General features: G+C 43.4%; 1 long non-coding RNA gene across 3 annotated transcripts; it reads left to right on the plus strand.

Moving 5' to 3' along the window:
* Positions 1-550: 550 nt before the first annotated feature.
* Positions 551-11,070, plus strand: LOC132447875 (uncharacterized). Of its 3 annotated transcripts, none has more exons than XR_009523244.1 (3): positions 1,169-2,027; positions 2,176-7,121; positions 10,432-11,070. It is a non-coding gene; the product is annotated as an uncharacterized LOC132447875 (long non-coding RNA). The 3 variants fall into 3 exon arrangements; XR_009523242.1 differs by having other exon boundaries at positions 1,179-2,027; positions 2,176-4,331; positions 10,432-10,575; XR_009523243.1 differs by lacking the exon at positions 10,432-11,070 and having other exon boundaries at positions 551-2,027; positions 2,176-2,831.
* The last annotated feature ends 415 nt before the right edge of the window (positions 11,071-11,485 follow it).

Below are 11,485 nucleotides of genomic sequence, written 5' to 3' on the forward strand. Positions count from 1 at the left end.
TCGTTATGGTCAATGGGTGGTGGTGCTGAATGCGGTCATTGTATTTGACATTGTTTTTTCTTTTGAGACTCTTCACTGCTTTACCACATAGAACAGAGTAACATAGAAACAAAAGTAATCTATGGACGGGATATCTCTTTACAGTTGTCTTGCTGAATGATGGCGATGAAAGAAGTAGATCAGTCGATATCTTCTGCCCTCTGGTGGATAAAAAAAGCAAAATCGCATCAACAATTTCCATGTTCTAAAATACTATGAACGTCAATACATTTAAATAGATAATATATATTATCCAATTTGGGTTTGGAATAGTAATGCTGCAATACTCCGTCAGCATGCATATTTAGTTTAACCAGCATAAAAAGGATGCATAATTAGCGTTCATTCTCGATCGTTTTCATTAATCCCAAGTCTCCAAACATATGATAAGATAAGATGTATTTGTGTAGAATATGCTAAATTCGCACAAATATATAACAATATCAGTGGTTACATTATTCTTCAATATTAGTAATTTGGTCTGCAATGTAACTACAATATTAGTCTACAATATTAGTCTTCAGTATTGGTACAATGCTTTTCAATCATCGTCTTCTATTCTTCAATGTTAGTAAAATATTACTCTTTTATTCGCCAATATTGGTACAATATTAATCTTCTCCAGACATAACTTTGGTTTAGATGCAGCAGAAGCAGCCGTGGCCTGAGATAGGGAATTTATGACCGTCCCTATTGAGGGGAAAGGACTTTCTCACTGGACCTTTCGTCTACTTTGTCCTGAGGACTGATGCATGCTAACATAGACTGCAGCTCATATGTGCGGCTCCGTGTCCCACCTCGACCTTGAGTCTCATTCCTCTCTCATCTGGCTTCAGACCTCTGGCTTCTATCTAAATTACACTTTCTCATCTTGTTTCGTATTCCTTTGTGGTAAAAGTTTTGAACTTGGATAATTTCCCCCTGCATATTAAACTCCTTCATATCACCTGTTTATTGTATTCCTTTGCATCAGAAAAAAGCTCATGACAAGTCATGGTTTGTATCATGCCCACAAATCAACATTTTATTCAATAAAAGCAATTGGGACGTAAGGTCTCCCCTCCGGTAGGGGGCAGTAGTAGGAGGAATGTTTAGACCGGAATAAGAAAAGGGGATTGTGGGTATTCTTTCTAATATAGGTCGTTGCAAGCTGAACGTCGTTAATCGTTGCAGGAGAAACCTACCCGGACGGTCTCACAGCGGCGGAGCGCAGATTACAAAATACACTTTTGATAATATTTACCACTAACGCACGACATAAAACTTGATATATATATTTTTTGTATCAAGACGCTTTTTGTAGCGGGGTTTAGTGTTTATGAAGGTGTCTGGTATTACGCTGGAGTTTGTTCCTACGCAGTCGTTGGACGCGGCCCGCACACTTTCTGAACACTTCAGCGGTTCCTGTGAAATGTGTGTTGAGACCATGGACTCCAACTCCACACACATCTCCACAAACTGTTCGACCAAACACAAATTCGTGTCGAAGATGAAGTGGAAAATGCTTCGAACGAGGACGACGGAGGACACTTTCAAGATGTTACACAAGACCGTGAAGACCGGTCACAGATGCGTCCATAAGGGAAAGCCGTCGACGCCCAGACCCGGTAAGGGACTCCGGCCAGTGGGGGAGGAAGAAGGGGGACACAGGAGGGCCATGGCGCCGGAGAACACCACCCAGTACCTCATGGCCCGCGTCTACGCAGACATGTCGTCGCCTCTCGGTGACTCATTCTCACCGCGCTCTGTTTACGACACCGCCGTAGACGTTTACGGGGAGTCGTTGTCGCCGACAAGCGTTTCCACGGCGTTGGACTCCATTTACGACGACTATCTCGCTTTCCAACAGCGGGACTTTGAGGAAGTTTTCGGCCTGTGAGCCGTCATGCAAATCAGGAACCGGACTAGCCGACGTGGTCTAACCGACGAGGCCTCGCGAGACTTGGCTGTGGCCTGTGGGCTCACCGATGACACGTCTGTGGCAAAAGGTGTGCTGAATTGCATTTTTTTTTTCTTTTGTTTCTGTTCCGTTTAATTCCATGTGTCAAATGAGTTGGCGTTGTAGTCAATGTGTTGACAAGAGAATCGCTGCTGGGTTATGTCGCATGTTTCATGGTTGGGCTTTATTTATCACAGAGCTGAACCCGACACCGCCCGCAGTGTCGGGCGCACTCCCGAACAGCGCCAGCTGCCCACCGACGTCTGCCTCAAACCCGCCTCTCTCCTGGTCACCGCTTGCGTAATGAAGGTAAACGCTACGGTAACGGAGAGCAGATGGCAGGTACTACAATGTCGATACATGTGTCCCATTGCTAAGGTACCCATTGTTGAGTAGACCGATGGCAGTGTCCCATCGTCTCGGTGGAGTGAGTGCACATGAACATGTAAACGTTGTCTGAGCCTTTTCCAGGTCACAGTGCCACGGACTCTGGGTTCGGCTGTGAACTGGAGCAGAAAGCGGAGAGTCTCCCTCAAAGAGATGGACCAAGGTGACTCTTTGTAACGGGTTGTTATGTTATGAAGACTGGTTAACGTCCGTGTGTAAATAATGTACAGAAAGATTTTTGCGTGTTGTGTTTTAGACATTAAAATATTATTTGGGAAATAGTGTGAATGTGTCATGACTGTTTCTTATGTCTCCATTAAGTGACGATACAAAGTGATTTATAAAATAAAATATCGACTCTTGTTGTAAAATAACGCTGTTCTTCAAAAAAAAAAAAACTACTTCCGGGAAGGACCATGGCAAGATGGCGTCCTCCACCCACTGTAACGTCCTCCTGTCGTCACCAGCTGCTGCCCCATGAACCACGAATAGGTAAACCAGGGTTTAGGTCGGGTTTAAATGCCACGTCTGTTCATGAACTGTGGAGAATGTTGCGATAGAATAACAAAATAAATGCTATTACACAACATGTTTGCCTTGAATTTGTCCAGGAAGGTTATCGTCTGTGTTTAAACATTGTGAGACAGTGTCGCCACTATGGGGTCAGAACAGTCATAATGAATGCACAGAAGGATTCACAAATGTATTTTGTGATTTATATATAAAAATTACTCTCTTCTCACAAATGCATTTCAATGCACGCACAAATGGATATCGGCAAGTTTAAATGTAAAATAAATCCTTAAACAAAGTTTCTCAAACATTTCGGAACCACACACAAATGTGCCTTGTTTTAAGGCACATTTGTGTCCGGATCAGAAATGTTTATGGGTTTATATAAATCCATAAATGATATTTATGGATTTACATAAACCCTAAATTTATTAAAATATTAGCATTTTTCATCAAATGAATTCGGATGTTACATTTATATACAAACTGTTCAACTTGAATTAACGAGACGCTTTTCATTTGTGAACTTGTTTGCATTTGTGCGTGAACTGGACTATTTATTTGTGGATTTTTGAGACTCCTGACGTCGCTAGATTTACTAATGCATTTTTTTCAACAAGGAACTCTGTAGCCAATCAGATGCCTCCCTCGTTTTGTGAATCCAGCCACGTCAGGAGTCTCAAAAATCCACATATAAATACAGACCAGTTCACACACAAATGCAACAAGTTCACCAATGAAAAGCGTCTTGTAAATTCAAGTTTAACAGTTTGTATATAAATGTAACAACATCCAAATACATTTTTATGAAAATTGCAAACATTTTTTTAATTCATATATTTATATTGCATTTATTTAAAACAAGGTACATTTGTGTGTGGATCAAAAATGTGTTTGTGAAACTTATTTTTGTTTATGGACAAATTTTACATTCATACATACTGATATCCATTTGTGTTTGCATTGAAATGTATTTGAAGAGAGTAATTTATATATAAATCACAAAATACATTTGTGAATCCTTCTCTGTGCATTCATTATTAATGAGACTGTTCTGACCGTTGACCGTAAGCACTAATGTTTGATACGCGTTTTTGACAGGGGACCTATACTAGTATACCGAGGCTATAAGGGACTGCCAAACGAGTGGCTGTGTTGTGAAACTTCAGATTTAAGGTTAAACGTGACCATGTGTATGGCAGATTTATTTGCTTACCTTAAATATCTCAAGTGTTAGACTGTCAGGATGTGGTTGTATTGGGTGGTCTGGGTATACGGAACATGCCTGCTATTTAGTGGTATGGTTAGGGTTGAGTTTACTGAACATGTCAGGGTCTTGTGACCGTGTCTACATACCTCTTACAGATTTATCGTGGAGCGTCTTTCTTTTGGTACTTTGTATTTATTTTTGACGCGATATGAATAAATTCGCGAAACATGCGGTTCGAATAAGGTAATGTATGAGGTGTTCTCAAGTCGTGTGATTTAAAAACGATGCCAGTCTGGAAATACCCTAGTTTTAATGCCTCAACCTTTTGTGTTTTTTAAATTCGGAGCAGATTATGCTTCAAAGTACCTACTATTGACTAAAAGTAGTTGCTATATCTGCTGAAACATTAATTACTTGTGTTGTACGTCCTGGAACTTCTACTTGGATAGGATAAGATGCTACACACTGCTATATTTGTGCACGGGGAATGGATAAATTAAGCGATTGGTGGTGCTTGGCACATGGTTCTATGAACATCCTTTCTATACCGACGGCGATATACTTGTATTAATTCAGATAAATGTAGGTCGTTTTGGATAAAGCGTCAGCTAAATGTAATTTTCGCTGACATCGGTGCTAATGCTTAAGTGATTACGTTTGAGCCAGATCAGATACTTTTTATCGATCCGTATGGCCTCAATATAATGCCGTCCTAATGTATGAATATATTTAACCGTGGGTCCAGTCTACTATAGTAAAAAATAAACGCCTAGTTCACTCGCGAACATCCCATGACTTTGGAGAGCTGACATAGCTGACACTTCCTGATCCACAGTCGCGCCTTTCAATATTCTATTATGTAGGCTAACTGAATATATCTCGTCAAACCAAATTTTCCCATTTTGGACAGAAATGAAGTATGTTGGTATGAATTACCACTCTGCCAACAACCTCGATAGTATGTCGGTAAGTGTTTTTGTGACACCCAATCGTGGTTGGTCGCCCAAAAACTACGAGGCAATTTTGTTCAGCAGCGGCCACCTCTGGCAGAAAGTAGTAACGGTGACTTCTATTGCGCTGTCGTGTTGTTACACCATGATGCCAAAAGATGGCAGTAGTTGTCAACTGATATTGAAAGGAAGCGATCGTCATGTTCATGTTTTGTTGCATGTCCAGGGTTTGAGGTCTGGTCTTCAGATTAAAGTTCATGTTCCAAGTGACAAGAACTAGCATTACATTTTCGAGTTGCCTCATTTTAGTCTTTCTTCGCCCATTTGCTGTGATGGACCGGTCAAGAAACAAATTTCAACTTTTGATTGACGCATTGGTTTCACCCATTGCACCTTGCAGGTTCACGATGGACAATCCAGTGTGACGGTTAACAATTGTACCCAAGGGACCCTGTGTTGCTGTTTCTTCCTTTATTGATAAAAACTGCTGCACAAGCGCCAAACAGCCTTTGTACTGGGCTTCTGGAAAAAGAGGGCATAGGCCTACCATCTATTGTCCATTAAAGGAATGGAATGGCCCCCTCTTCATGCAGTACTCTAATCATTGAGGGCTGTCGACGTATATAAATGTGTGTTGAGTTGTAGGTTAGTGTAGCCTTTAAACATCAGTCATTTTGATGCCCATTGGAACATAACCAGGGGTTTCACAATTATAACAATCATTGTCAACTTGACTGAGAGCAAATGTAAGCTTCTTCCGCCAACCGTACTGTAGCTGAATCATTTACTCCCATGGGTTTATTCTGTTTCATAACAAGAGGGCAACCCGTCTGTCTGAAATATGTTAGCCAGGAGCTACTGATATGCAGTTGTGTTATGGAATTTGTTGGAATGCAGTTACTATGTGGCTGGTTGTCCTGGGGTTTCTTCATCCTTAAGTGCCCCAACAGGCTAACACAATAGCAGGAACGATGGTTGGATGGCCCTCTGGCCCCCTGGTGATGTGTTCGTTTCGGTATGGAGACGCCCAGGAGACCTCATAAGGACAAGTTCAGTGCATTCATCTAAACAAAGGGAGCTGCATAAAAAACCTTTCAAGTTTGCACTAATGACAAGTCGGTCTCTTGTGGAGAGGAGAGCTTATCAGCATCAAAGAGATTCTGCAAAACCTCAATATCCCCACCTCCATAGTTGGGTGTGAAAAGCGTATATTTATATTTAAATGGCTAGAATGTTATTTTCGTGAGGTATTTCGAGGAGCAATATTGTCTGTTAAATCATTTAATGTAAAGTGGATGTTGGTAGCATTTATGCAAAGAAAAAATGTGTGAATGTTTATTTCTCACAGTAAACACCCATCCGTCTCCCAGCAGCAGTAAGAGGTATGGATTCTCTACAGAAACTAAGTACGGGGTTAGCTCCAGAATCGCACACATGTTGCTAGGATAACAGGCTGTTGTCAGACAAGAAGGGGGTCACACCCCATCACCACTTTCACCCTTACAGGGTTCTAATAATCGACTGTCCATAGGGAATTCCCTTGGTTGATCCAGTCATGTGTTGGTGTCAAGGAAGGAGAAGGCTGCATGCGGCATTCTTAAGGCCCTCCCTGACACACCAACCAGATTATCGGTCGTCGAACATTCTGGTGAACTCGGTGACCTGAGTCTGCTCGGTGTTTGCTGTGCGATCGGCCGTCATCAAAGCTGCGGTGATCTTTTCAAGCCCGTCTGGGTTATTTTCCGCTGATTGCACATGTTGTTCCATGACCAAATCGGTCCGACTGCCTTTTCTGTCAGCGATCAGCAGTCTGAATGGTGTGTCAGGACCATAAGTGACCTTCCAAGCTAAGTTCCAATGCTTAACGTCAGAGGAGGTGATATCTCATATCGGATAACATATAGTTGATGTGTACGTATGAAGCTCTGCTTTCAGGAAATAGCTACGCTGAGCTATGTGCTATACATATTATTTCACTGCTGTTGTACTTGCTGGTTGGTTCTACCTCCTCACTCGGCCATTGGATGGCCACCTGACCTAGTTGGGAACTCTTTCATTGGCTTCCCCCCTGGGTGACTGCGTGGTAAGCGACACATAGACACACTTGTGCAACTTCTAAACTGAGCTGCAAGACCCATTTTTTGAGATCATCCCATAAAATAAAAATAGGGCAAGGAGAAAGTAACTGCTTTCACTTTGAAAGCGTTGGGGGAATTTCAACCTCCTAAAGCAGACGACCGAGCCATTATTCAAACAAACGCATGACGAAGCTGACGTGGACGGCATCTTAAGCCCCTGTATCTCCCTAAGGAGGCCACGTGGTGCATGACCAAGTGCCTTTAGGGGCAGTTTGACCCAGCATGATAGAAAGACTATTCGACCTGCAGTTAGAATACCCCTTCCCCTGATTAATAATAGCTCTCAAGGTTCGTAAACTAGATCAAGGCTAAAAGACAAATAAGTGATTATTTTCTTTCTCAAACTGACCAACTCTTAAAAGGTAAACCTCGAACATGCAGAATCATTACAAAGACATGGGCTGTCTAATCTAATGGATGGTAAGCGTGCAGCAGAAGACTGCGAGCGGGGAGACAGCTGTGTCTCTAGTGGATGTAGATCTATGGGTGCTGGCAGCCGAGGGTAAACAACAGATGGTTCAGTACCTGAGTGCCGCCATCGCTGCTCGCTACTCACACGCAACCACAATGCCCCCGTCGAGGCAGCCTTTGGTTCTTGGCACCGATTGGCTAATATCTCATTGGAGATGAGATATTCTCTCTCTCTCTCTCTCTCTTCCCCCCCCCCCCTCTCAGCAGGATCTGGGGCTTACAGCAAGCCAACACGATCTTTGTCGGTTTGGTCTTCTGGAGAATGGCCCGTGCCTAACATGCCCCCAACCATTATTATCTGTGTTCTCTTTGCTATTTACAGAAATCTACATTTTTCTACATTGCACGTTTAAGATGGAAGTCATCAGCCTACAGAGCCCCAATGTCGGCCTTCTCTCCTGGGGATTGCTGGTAAAGGGTCAGATCATTTTGGATTGTTTGTTTAAGTGATGATGGCTTATTTCCTAATCAAATCAGCAGCTAATGTTGCTTCAATGCATGATTCTTGAAATGTATTTTAAATCATTTAATATGTTGACTACGTCCCTGTCCTATCCTTCAGAAACGTTGGGGTCCTTTCATTGGTACATACAATTGGCAATAAAAATAAAATAATTCTCCATTTATTGTAGTCGGAGCACCCACTTCAGTTGAAACACTCTTCTTAAACGACTCTTTTTCTAAACTAAACTCTGAGAAACCCCCCTGGCAGCTCACTAAAGCGAGAGGCGGACAGCGTTTGGTTTTGTGGAGACCCGTTCCCCGCCTGCAGCCACCCGTGTTTGTTTAGCCGGGGGCGCTGTGTGTCCGCGAGGAGGTGCTTTAATAAGACCCGGTCGATGCCGAGCTGTGAGGTTTGGCAGGAGCTAAATAAGACGGAGAGAGCAATCGATGGCATGAGAGCCGGCACCCAACCCCCTGTCACACCGACAGCACCCCTCATCGGTCTCCCCTCATCGGTCTCCCCTCATCGGTCTCCCCTCATCGGTCTCCCCACAGGCACGCCTGCCCACACGCACGCCAACTCAATGGACACATGTGAAAGGTGCTGTCATACACACGCACACCACTCACTGTCGCATGTTGGTCTGGCAATGGTCCTGTCAAAGGTGATTATGAAGATTATGTATGCACACGCACATACTTTTTAACCATTAATTTAAGTCACCATAAAATGCCATTTATACAGGGACAAAAATAGTTAAAGTGCAGTATAGTACATTGCCAAAAATCCTGTTTAAGTGGCATGGGTCTTCATAATACTGGCATCAATGCTCAGGGGTATAGGTAGCAGCTGCCGATGATGGAAGAGACCAAACATGCACACACACAATGGTACACTCCCGAGTACACAGACATATAAGTAGACGCACACACTATCCTTGCTAGCCAAGACAGCCCAAAACTAACCCCGAATTTGGAAAGGATGGATAGAAACTAATCATTTGGTGAAGAGCCACAGTTCCCCTCCACGGGTACGTCTTCTAGAATGATTTCCTATCATCCCCGGGCTCCTGAACTCTGCGAGACGTCCTTTATGAAAGCTGTCAAAGTGACAGTGTGGATCCACATCAAGGTCCCCCACCGATCAGAACTCACCAGCTAACGTTGATGCTAACTGAAGCTTACGGGAAAAGGATGACAGGTGTTTTGAAATCAATTTGGGCACAGAAACTTAATTCTATGGATTCATGCCTTGTCATTTATAGTAATCTGTAGTTCATGATATTTGCCTTCTGAATTGGAATTTCTTAAGAGCGGTTAAAAAATGTACACTTTGTTCATAAAACATCGCCATTGTTCAACAGTTGGAACACATTAAATAGAATGTTTAAAAGTCTGTATTCCGTTTGTTTGCTGTTGTGATAGAAATGAACAAGATTATTATTTTACTTAATTGGACTGCTGATCTTTTAACTGCTGCATAACAATGGATTCTCGGATAGAATCATCCAATTTGTAGGCAGACAAATTAAACTAAGCTGGCTGCTGTCATTCTTCATTATTATAAAGGAGTCTGTCCGTCGTGTTTCCGTAGAAACAGCTGTGATTGGATGAGCAGCGCAGACATTTCTCCGGCAGGCTTGTCTCTGTTTGGTTCCCCCTGGGCTGGCCTCAGACTATTGCAATCATGTCTTGTTCGATTTTGTAATTCCATCTAATGGAATGCCAAGGGAAGGCAGTGGAAGTTTTCTAAAGTGTATGCCAGGGGTCGGCTGTTGGGGAGGGGAGGAGGGGGGGGCGTTTAACTCAACCAAACGCCAGCTCTGGAGGGCAGCCCTTAGAGAGTGCTATTGTGGTGAAGGGCTATACAAATACACTTGACCTGACATGATCTAAGAACACACAGCTATCCAGCGCCGCACCCGCAGCCCAACAGGGACTCCGTCCGACTCCCTGGGGTGGATCCATCACAACGTGGAGCACCAAACCTGCTCCGACGCTTCTGACATGACGCCGTCTTACAGTAGCCTATCTTAGGAATCTTCTGACACGTCCAAAAGAAGCAAGTTATTCATGTTTGTGTCTCTCTTGAATACGGACTCTTGAGTCCAAAATAGGATGTGGTGGTCATTGTGGTTCTGACCATACCTGACCATACATCCTGGTTGCAAATTATGCATATCTGCTTGTCACGTAACATATAGTTTAATGTTCTGCGAATTGCATTCCTCATTTGCCAAGAGACTTTCAATGAAAGCTTTATATATATATATATATATAATATATAGTAGGCCTATTTACTGTGGCACACTGGGATTTACATTTGGTTCTTTATTTCAGCCTTCAACGTCGCAACAAATCCTTAAAGTGGTTAGCAGCTGCAGTGGGCGATCTTCTGTTCCCTGCGTTCGTTTTACTCCGACCGGCCAAACATCCAGATCAGGTCAGAGTCAGACCACGCCATTACCCCTCAACCAAGCGGAGAACAGCCTTTTCTTTTTACACACTTTTTTCGAACTAGAACAAACAAGTTATTTCTCTCGCACCATCCACCCCTCTCTACCCCACCAGCCCCCTTCCATCTCTCCCTCATTCGTCTATCAACGTAATTGCGCTCCTTCCAAGAATAGAAGCAAAGTGCCAAGGTCTGTCAAGGCGCCCGTGGTTAAAGTGTCCTTCAGTCCAGGAGACACATCCTTATTCTGCACTGGCTTGGTGAGGTTGGCTCCTCTTGAGTCTTCGCTTGTATTGCTTTTATCTACGTTTAAGCCTATTAAGTAATTTTTCCTTACCAGAAGTAGGCTATTTCATGTTTTGCACTTTACACCCTGACTGCTGTCTCTCTGTATCTGTTTTACATCATCCGTCTATTGCCTTCTTAACAATCGTCTTACCAATGTAGTTCGTATTCTGGCCATGTTTCAAAATGTAAAAAGCAATGCCTCTAGGGAAGGCTAGAGACATCGGTGAAAGAGATAATAATAGAAGGAGCCTTGATATAAAACACACACAAACACACGCACAGGGACACAAACACACGCACACACACATGGACACACACACACAGACAAAGGGACACACACACACACACACACACACACACACACACACACACACACACACACACACACACACACACACACACACACACACACACACACACACACACGGTAACTTCTGCCCCCCCCCTCTAGGAAACAACCCTATCTTAAAGCCAGTGTGATGACCTGTTGTACATTGACCTACCCCCATCTCAGCAAGGGGTGGGGTGGGGGGGGGTCTGACTGATGACCCACTAAATGGCCCAAATGCTAGTGTGAAAGCCCTTACGTGCTTTTCTCCATCAGCTAATATTTGCTGCATGCTAGCTCAATCATGCCATGACATGGGGACG

This window comes from Gadus macrocephalus, chromosome 19 (assembly GCF_031168955.1).
Source record: "Gadus macrocephalus chromosome 19, ASM3116895v1".
NCBI classification, from domain to species: domain Eukaryota; kingdom Metazoa; phylum Chordata; class Actinopteri; order Gadiformes; family Gadidae; genus Gadus; species Gadus macrocephalus.